This window comes from Belonocnema kinseyi, chromosome 9 (genome assembly GCF_010883055.1).
Source record: "Belonocnema kinseyi isolate 2016_QV_RU_SX_M_011 chromosome 9, B_treatae_v1, whole genome shotgun sequence".
In the NCBI taxonomy this organism is placed as follows: domain Eukaryota; kingdom Metazoa; phylum Arthropoda; class Insecta; order Hymenoptera; family Cynipidae; genus Belonocnema; species Belonocnema kinseyi.
The window spans coordinates 18,426,192-18,435,940 of NC_046665.1; positions in this window are offsets into that span (position 1 = coordinate 18,426,192).

Sequence of the window (9,749 nt, forward strand, 5' to 3'; positions counted from 1 at the left end):
AGGCACTAGCCGAACAAAATATGCAAATCAAATGAAAACCCCACAGTCCTACAATACAGAACAACCAAACAATAGAACCCAGTTCACAGAGCACGAAGCACAGGCAGAACGACTGATAAATACGCAAATCGAGTGAGAAAGTAAACCAATCAACCAACTATTACCCCCTAGTCATACAACACAGAACAACTAAACAATAGAACCCAATTCACCGAGCGCGAAGCGCTTCGTGCGCTATAGGCAGAACGAATGAAGAGTTGGCAAATCGAGTGAAAAGTAAACCAATCAACCAACTATCACCCCCAGTCCTACAACGCAGAATAACTAAACAATAGAACCCAATTCACAGAGCGCGAAGCGCTCTGTGCGTTATAGGCAGAACGACTGATAATTACACAAATTGAGTGAAAAAGTAAACCAATCAACCAAATATCACCCCCAGTCCTACAATATAGAATACCTAAACAATAGAAACCAATTCACAGAGCGCGAAGCGCTCTATGCGTTATAGGCAGAACGACTGGTAAGTATGCAAATCGAGCGAGAAACTGATCAGCGACCAACCATCACCGACCCTTAAACATCTTCAAGAACAATCAAAAGCAGTCGCAAAAGAGCAAGTAAGCAAGTAAGCAAGTAAGCACTTCAAAAAACAAGCAATAGAGAGAAAGCAATCTTCTGCAGATATCACTACAAAGGAGTATGAACCGCAGGAAAGTAGAAAGTGTTTCGTCCAGGGCCAACTCGCTTAGGACCCTTCAGTATGGTATTGTGAGTCAGCCCATGCCTTAGACACGAAACAACCAACCGAAATCATCACACCTCACACCACTATATACAACCAAAAAAATGGCTCGCAGTCAAGAGAAGAAGGTGGAGCAAGCAGAAGACAGAAGGGATAAGTCAAACAAACTAGTCCGTCACTCCTCACCCCACTACATCTACATTTTATTTCTAATTTTGATTAGAAATGTTGTGCCTCGGGCGAAGTAACCAGAAATTGCCACCGCACCCCGACGCACTACCTGTCTGGAATACTATTATTATTATATCTATCCCGAATCAACACAAATCAACACCCCCCCCCCCCCCCCCCCCCCCCCCCCCCCCCCCCCCCCCCCCCCGACAGTAAACTCTACAAGAATCTAATAAAGTTATCCAACATCTAATTGCATTTTTCAAGTGCTGTTTTACAATTTAGAGCATTATCACCTTCTTTTTTAATAAATAAAGCCTCCATAAATTCACGTTTGTCCTTATTACTCTCATGGTGCAAAATCCTAACAGCATCCCACCTAAAATGATGTCCTGTCCTATGAATGTGTTTGCTTAGTACATTATGATCCCTAGGTGACGTACTAAAGTTATTCACGTGTTCTCCTCTTCTGAGACGCAATTTTCTCTTAGTTTGTCCTCCATATACCTTGTTGCACTCTGCACATGAAATCTTATAGATCACCTCTTTGTGATCCAATCGATCCAGCTGATCTTTACCCAGTCTAATAATATCATTGCTTTTCCGCGGAATTGTAAAAATTATGCGTAAATTTACCCCTTTTAGTGCCCGTTTCATCAATTGTGAGATCCTACCGTAGTATAGCAAAACAACCGTGTTATATCTATTATATTCTATAGCATTATCTTTTTTCGGTAATTTACCACGTGCATCTCTCGTGCTCAATTGCCTCAATCTTGAATTAAGATGTTTTTCAGCAAACCATTACGGATAATGATTTATAAAAAGGATATTTTTGACCTCAGCTAAATTATCATTATGATAGGACTCGTGCGAGAGTCTGATTGCACTATCTACCAAATTCTTAACAATGCCCACTTTAACATCTCTGGGATGTAGTGAATTGTAATTGATAATTCTACCCGAAAAAGTTATTTTTCTAAACCAATTTGTTGTAGCATTTCCCTCATTATTTCTTATTACCGTAACATAAAGAAAGTTAATCACCCCGTTGAGCTCCGGCTCACAAGTAAATTTAAGTCTCTCATGTTTTGAAATGAAACAGTCTAAAAGTTGTTGAACTTTATCGCGGTGAAGACAAATAAAAGAGTCATCAACATAACGAACATAAAATGGTACCTCATAACCATAATCGCGCTTAAACTCTTCAAAAACCTTTAACTCTATTTCCTCCATGACCAAATCGGCAAAGATCGGTGAGACCACGCTACCGATGGGTGTACCGAATATTTGTTTGTAATATCGCACATTGAAACGAAAGTATATTTGGTAAAAAATAAAATCTACAGCTTCTATTGATTGATAAATTCCAAGCTATTTTTAATAAAAAATTTCGATGCATCTATTGATTTTTTTAGAATACAAAGAATAAACTCCTCAAGTTTCCTAGTGGTTGGTTAACTTTTATATTACGGGACGCAAGGGGAAGCCCTCTTGGTGTATTTTCACCAAACCATAAGCCAGTGCCAAATTTGTACTATTTGTATTAACAGTCCCAACATCTGCTTTTTTGCCCAAATATTTCTTGTCTCGCCATCTCTTAAGTAGTAAAAAAGTTGCCTTTTGAGATGTCTTCAACGGGTCTCTCTCCACTAACATGAAACTATTTGTATCCCAAAAAATCGCCTCTATTTTTTTAATAACTATCCCTATTGATTAGTACCGTTATATTGCCCTTATCTGGCTTTGTTACCAATATCTCTGGATTATTCCTAAAAAATTCTCTAGTCAACTCAAGTCCCTCACTCAACTGTTTACTCAACACAGAAGTACCCATATACTTTCTGATCAGCTCGTCTGACAATATGAGGAATTTTTTCCTAAAAATCCGTCTGTCCTCTGGATCATCTATTTTCTCCATACTGTTTTTAAGACATTTAACCATGTTAATAACCTGATCTCATTTTTGCTCCCCAAATTCATTACTAAAACCATCCCAAAATTCAAAAAACAAAACCCAAAATTCATGAAGATTAAATTTTCGAAAATTTTCCTGATCATATTTGTAATTAGAGCGTCAAAATATGTGTATTCTAATGTTTCCGGAGGTCCAACAATTGCCGAAATTAACCTCAATAATTCAAAGTGCTCCGGGACCGAAAAAAACTTCGAATGTTCGAAAATTCGAATTATAGGACATAAGAGTATAAAAGCACATAATTCGTTTATACGTTAATTATACGTCCCATAGAACGTATTATGAACTGCTCTTGAAGTACAATCGATGCGGGCAGTGTGAAAATGTTTTTCCAGTTAATATTATAATGCCAAAAAATCATAATCAAACGTGAACATTTTGACAGGCTGTACTTCGAATTATGGAGGTTATCATCACGGCGGGGCATACAATGTTCTTCGAATTATCGAGAAATTCGCATTATTGGAGAAGAATCTGGATGTTAAGAACTAGAATCTGTAAATCTTAAAAAGTGAGACATTACTTTCTAATATCCAAAATGTTCAACTGAAATATCCGAGATATTACATGTATGGTTATGTCAAATAACGCCTGTAAATATTTGAGGAATTTACTTATTTATGGTCATTTAAGGAATTAATTGATAACTTATTTGTGAATTAAAAATTAAACTTTAATGATCGTACACGATAATCAAATAATAATAAGATAATAAAAAAGATAATAAAAAGATAATAATCAGATAATACTTTCAGTCAAGTTGAGGTTATGTTAAATATTTTTCATTTAAAATAAAAACGGGGGTAAGTAATCGGAGAACGAATGATCTGTAATCTGAATTCAAACTTCTGTCTATTTTAAGCTGCTAAAACTGAAATTTTATTTTAAATTTATTAACATTTTGTCAAATGTGTTAAATCAATAAACCTCTCAAATAGGATATAGAAAATTAATTTATATCCTACTTGGTACATTTGAATATCCCGTAAACGTCCCAGGGATATCCTGGATATCCAAATTTCCGCCTCGCGGGATATCCGACGGGCTATCCGATGCGCGATGCGCATGTGCTCGGACGGGTTTAACAATGATTTAGGATTATGGTTCTAACATTTGAATGTGTTTCAGTTTACCATTACATTATTATTACGCCTAACATCTCAAAAAGATAGTAAGCTTAACCATCCCATCAAAATTCATGGGTGGGCTAAAGCCCACCAAGCCAACACGGCCCTGACTCCCCTGAACGTTTGGCATGAATATCTGCATGTTAGGTGATTCAATTTTACCCTTTGAACATCTATATTTAAACATCCTTTTTTCTCCGTGTACATTGGAATATTAAACCCTTGTTTTCTAGGATTAATTTTCTCAATCCCATATGCCAATTCCTACAACTATACTCTTTCTCAAATGAAGTTTGACTAAATATGCTAGAATATCTTCCGGTAACATAACGCTGCCTACCTTTTTCAAATTTAAGGAGTTATATCTGTTAAAATAAGAGTTAGGATCTAATTGTCAAATACAAGCCTTTTCAGAATTAATTGCAGAATTACAAAATTAAGCTTTTTTTTTATTTCTGATTATAGTTTCACAGTTATAATCACTTGCCATCTGACAAGAAAAGAGTTGTTCATTAATTGTATGCCTTGATAGTTTAATTTTTAATTTGAATTGATTATAAATTAAAGATTAATTAATATAATTCAATATGTAACAATTTGATTGCACATGAAGCGTCTTTATTAGTTTATTTGACCAAAATAATGGATTTAGAAGTTCATAAGAAGATCGTACACCGATTCGGTGTTAATGAAAACAAATATGATTAAAATAAAATAGGAAATAGAAAACACGATTTTTTTAGGGATATCGACAGCTATCTTAAAAAATAGTAGATTGTTAGAATAAAACAACGGTTTTTGAACTTAACGACGTCAAAATTAAAATATTGCAGAAAAATTTAAATCTGAATTCAAACCTACAGAATTGAGTAACTTTAAAATTGGGAGATTGAAAATTAAATTATTTAAAAATGAGGTGTATTAAAAAATCAAATTTTAATGGTTTTGAATTTCAACATGCTCCAAAAGGAGTTTGCCAAACTTACAGCTTTCAAGAGTGACCTATGTACTTTTAATTTAAAAGTGCTTAAAATTGAGGACCTTTTAATTGGAGTCGTGATTTATTTTATATTTTATATCATTATTTTATTTATTTTTATTTATTCACAGAAAAAATTCAAATCTTTGAATTTTCAAGAGGCTTAAAATCTCGGATTGAGGGCTGTGAACGTTTAAGAAGGTAAATTGTTGACTTGAAAGTATTTATTTTTCAGTTGCCTCTGTGCGCAATAAATATCGACTAGAACCTTTTTTACAATAAAGTTCAATATTTCTTTTACAATATGGCCAATTTACCTTTAGAAGCGATATTTATAAGGTTATTGCATAAAAAAACCTGCTAGCAGCGCGGACAAGTTTGAGTGCGCTAGGGCGCGCGTCGTTTGGTTCTCGCGCTTGATTATATATTTATCTCGAACTTCGCGCTCGACTATGTGTTTACCTCGCGCTACGCGCTCGGTCTTTGTATATTTCTCAAATGAGAATAAAGACCTTTTAAAATTGAAACTCAAAACATCGACCACTATAATTTGGGGATTGTGAAATCTCTTTTGTTAAAAGAGCTTCCCTTGCAAGCTTGAGCTCACCGAGGGCGCGCGACTGTTGGTTCTCGCACTTCCCGCTCGGTCTTTACATTTCTCCCACATAGGTGCACAGGACTTTTAAAATTAAAGGTCAACGGATCAACAAATGTAATTTTTTATTGTGAATTCTCTTTTGTTAAAGCTCTTTCGGCTTTAGCGAACACATTCTTATCACGCATCTCGTGCTTCGCACTCGATTTCATCCAAAATGTCAACTTTTTTAAATTATGTTCAACACTTTTATATCAAATATAATGCATTTCTTATGTCCCTTTGCCTGGGATATGCTTTTCCAGATATTGCAAAATTAGGTAAAATGGTATTTTTCATGATTATTTTAATATTGGTTTCTTATTTTGAATTACATTTTAATCTTAGCGGCGCTAAAACATGTACACTGAAAAAAGGATTACTGGTACCAAGTGAATTTTACTTGGCTGAAGTAAGTGAAAGTCCTGTTTATTTTCAAAGAAACATTTATTAGAGGCAAATAAATACGACCTGTTGGTCGAAGGGAAATATTTCTTTGAATCAAAGAAATATTAATTTAAGACAAATAATATACATTTTATACCAAATGAATGATTCATTGTTCGAAATGAATGTCGCATGAATTGGAATGAATATTTCTTTGAGATAAGGAAATATGAATTGGTGGAAAGAAATATATTTTAAGGTCAAGCAAATATTTTATAGCCTCAAAAAACTATTTCCCCACAGCAAATTTCTGAATAATTGAAGCACATAAATATATCTCTTGACTCAAAAAAATATTTCTTTGGCCTAGACCATGCGCGAGTACACTAAAGTAGTTAGTTCTTCAAGTGTAGTATACATATTTTCCTGAATAAGCAACTGGATTCTTTTAACCTAAATTATAATTATCATTGTTATTAATAAACATATTTAATTTAAACCAATCACATAATTGTAAATCTTGATGAACATCAAACAGACAAATTCGATGAAAAATCCACCCCCCCAGCAGGAATTGAACTTGGGTCCATCGAGTGTAAAGTCCACAACGTTGACCACGAAAGTATCGTGAGATGAAATTTTAAGGCGGAAACCCATATTTAAAGCTCACCATAAATGCCAAAAAAATGTTTCTTTAAATCAAAAACATGGATATTTAATTTAACAATACATTTCCTTAATTTAAAGAAGTATTCAATTGAAACAAATGACGCCGAATTGTTAAGTTTATGACTTAAAAAAATGATTACTTCGTCGGAATAAATGTTTATTTGCTATGAATAATTTAATTCTAGCAATCAAATGAAATATTTTCTTCCACTGAAGAAATAAGATTGTTTTTACATGAACAACTTTTGTCTGTTAATTTATAGATTCTCATCAGAGATGGTATTAGATTTGTGTAAAACTTGAGCCCCAATGTTTTTGTAAAATGTCTACGTTTTGAGACCCCCTGCATCCGAAAAACAGGTTTTTACGAATGCGCCTGTATGTATATATGTATGCATGTATTTATGTATGTACGTATGTTTGACTGCGAACACGATCACTTTTGAAAAAATTAATCCATTAGATTAGCCTTTGGTACACTCGTTTAGTGTCCTAAACTAAAGGTCAAGTTTTTTAGCCAGCCATTTTGGATAATAATTTTAAAAATCCGGCACTTTTGAATATTTTTTAGACCAATTTTTTTGAAATTCAAAATTTCTCTGTATGGTTATTTATAGTACTCAAAAAGTCGAATAATTTACCCTAATTACTATTTTCATAAGGCAAGAGAAGAAAAAGTTTGATTTCTAAATGCCCTACAAGATTATTATAACAACTTTTTGAATTTTCTTGAAAAATCAAAAATTCTAATTTTGACAGCATACAAAATAATGAAAAATCCAAAAATTACATTTTTTAATGCAACAATTTCACAGTATTTCAAAGATTCTCAAATATATAAATGCATTGTCCAAATATATATATGTTATATATATTGTGCGGCAAACCTGCAGAGCGAAAGTACAAGGTCACTCATGTATTTTACATGGATAATCTTAAGATCTATGCTCAAAACAAAGAGCAACTAAATGTAGCTTTAGGGATTGTCGAACGATATACTGAGGAAATTGGAATGGAATTTGGGTTAGACAAATGCGACAAGGTTTATTTGAAGCAAGGAAAACTTAATGGCATCCCTGAAGATCCTGAGCTAGTTGATAGAAGCGCTATACGACACCTTTGCGTTGGAGAGACTTATACATACCTGGGCGTGCCACAGAGCCGCATTCAGGATGTTACATCTATAAAGGATACTCTCCGAAGCAGATACAAACGTCTCATCCGGCAAATTTAGTTTTCCGAACTGTCGGCGAGGAACAAATTGTCTGCAACGAACATGCCTGCCGTCCCGATAGTACTCTATTCATCTGAAGTAGTTCCACGGACGAAAAACGAGCTCAGATCCCTTGACATCGGGACAAGAAAGGTTATGCACATGAACAAAAGTATGCATCTTAAGTCTTCTGTTTCACGACTGTACATCGCACGCCGTCAAGATGGCCGCGGAATATTGAGTCTTGAATGTCTTCAGAACAGAATTATTCTGGGAACAGCACATAAAGTCGCAAATGAAAGAGAACCTCTTATTAAAATGGTCAGAAATCACGAAGAAGTGTGCAGAGGAGCGTTTCTGTACAAAGCAGCGGAAGAGGCTGCTGAAACACTTGGACTTAACTTCAGTAATGAAGCCGAGCAAAATGCATCAAATCTGATCTATCTCGAGTACTCACTCCTGAAAGCCCAGATTAAGAAAGCACAAGAGAAAAACTTACGTGAACAGCTCCTCGATAAGAGGATGCACGGTATTTTCCACAGAAATGTGGAGGATCAGTCAATGTCGTGTGAGCTAAAGTTTGCTTTCCTTAAATCGACCGGATTGAAGTCTGGTACGGAGGGTTTCATTTTGGCATGCCAAGACAGTGTCATTTCCACCTTAACCTACCGTTTCCACATTTTGAGCCAAAACATTCCCAATGACAGTATATTTCGTCACATCTTGACCGGACGAGTTGTCGTGCAGTTTTTCTCAATTTTAGCTGTTGTCCGCAAATGGAAAATCTTTTAAAAGATTTGTTTTCATCACCTCTTGAAAGTACCTTTCGAATAGAGGGGGGCAGTAAAAAAGGCACCCCTCTTCGTTTTGGAGTAGAACTCACTGTATATCCTCCCCAAGACGAGTTTTCGTGCAGTTTTTCTCAATTTTGTCTGTCGTCCGCAAATGGAAAATCCTTTTTTGAATTTTTTTTCCTCACCTCTTGAAAGTACCTTTCGAATAGGGGGGGGGGGGGTTCAAAAAGTCACTCCTTTTCGTTTTAGGGTAGAACACAAGGTGTATCCTTGCAAGTATGGGTTCCTGGTTCTTTATTGCTGGAATCGCTTTAATAAATAGGGAAACAGTTTCTGGACATTTTTATATTTTTCGGGGCCATATATAAGCCAAAAATTAGAAAAAAATTCGTCATATGACGCCAGAAACTTCAGTCCAATGATTTAGGGGGTCTGTAAACGTGGACATTTGACAAAGACTGGGAAGGGGTCAAATTTTACACAAATCTAATACCTTCTCTGATGAGAATGTAATAATTTGATTTGATTCCAATGATTTTTCTCCTAAATCATAGAATTTACAAGCTTGAAACATTCTGGATTCACTAACATTTTTTCATTGGAAACAGACAATTTTATTACAAAATTATTGGTTTTTAAACAAGATTCATAATTCTAATTATTATTATTCATAATTCAAAATTCTAAATTACGTCCGCATTTAACATGGTCATATGTTCACGTTTTGTGACCCCCTTAATCCGATTTTTACGAATGTGTCTGTTTGTATGTCTGTCTGTTTCCACAATAACTTTTGAAAAAATTAATATATTAGATTGACCTTTGGTACACTCTTTTAGCGTCCTAAACTAAAGGCCAAGTTCGGTAGCCAGCCATATTTTTTCTAATACATAAAATTCAAATCTGTGGAGTTGAGGCTCGATACCGTCCACACCGTTGCATGGATCGCATGAAAAATGTATACACATTTAGATTAGGCACTGAAGATGGTTCCTACCACAATCTGAATTACTAATTGAAAATAGATTTTGTTTAATAAATAATGCGAAATA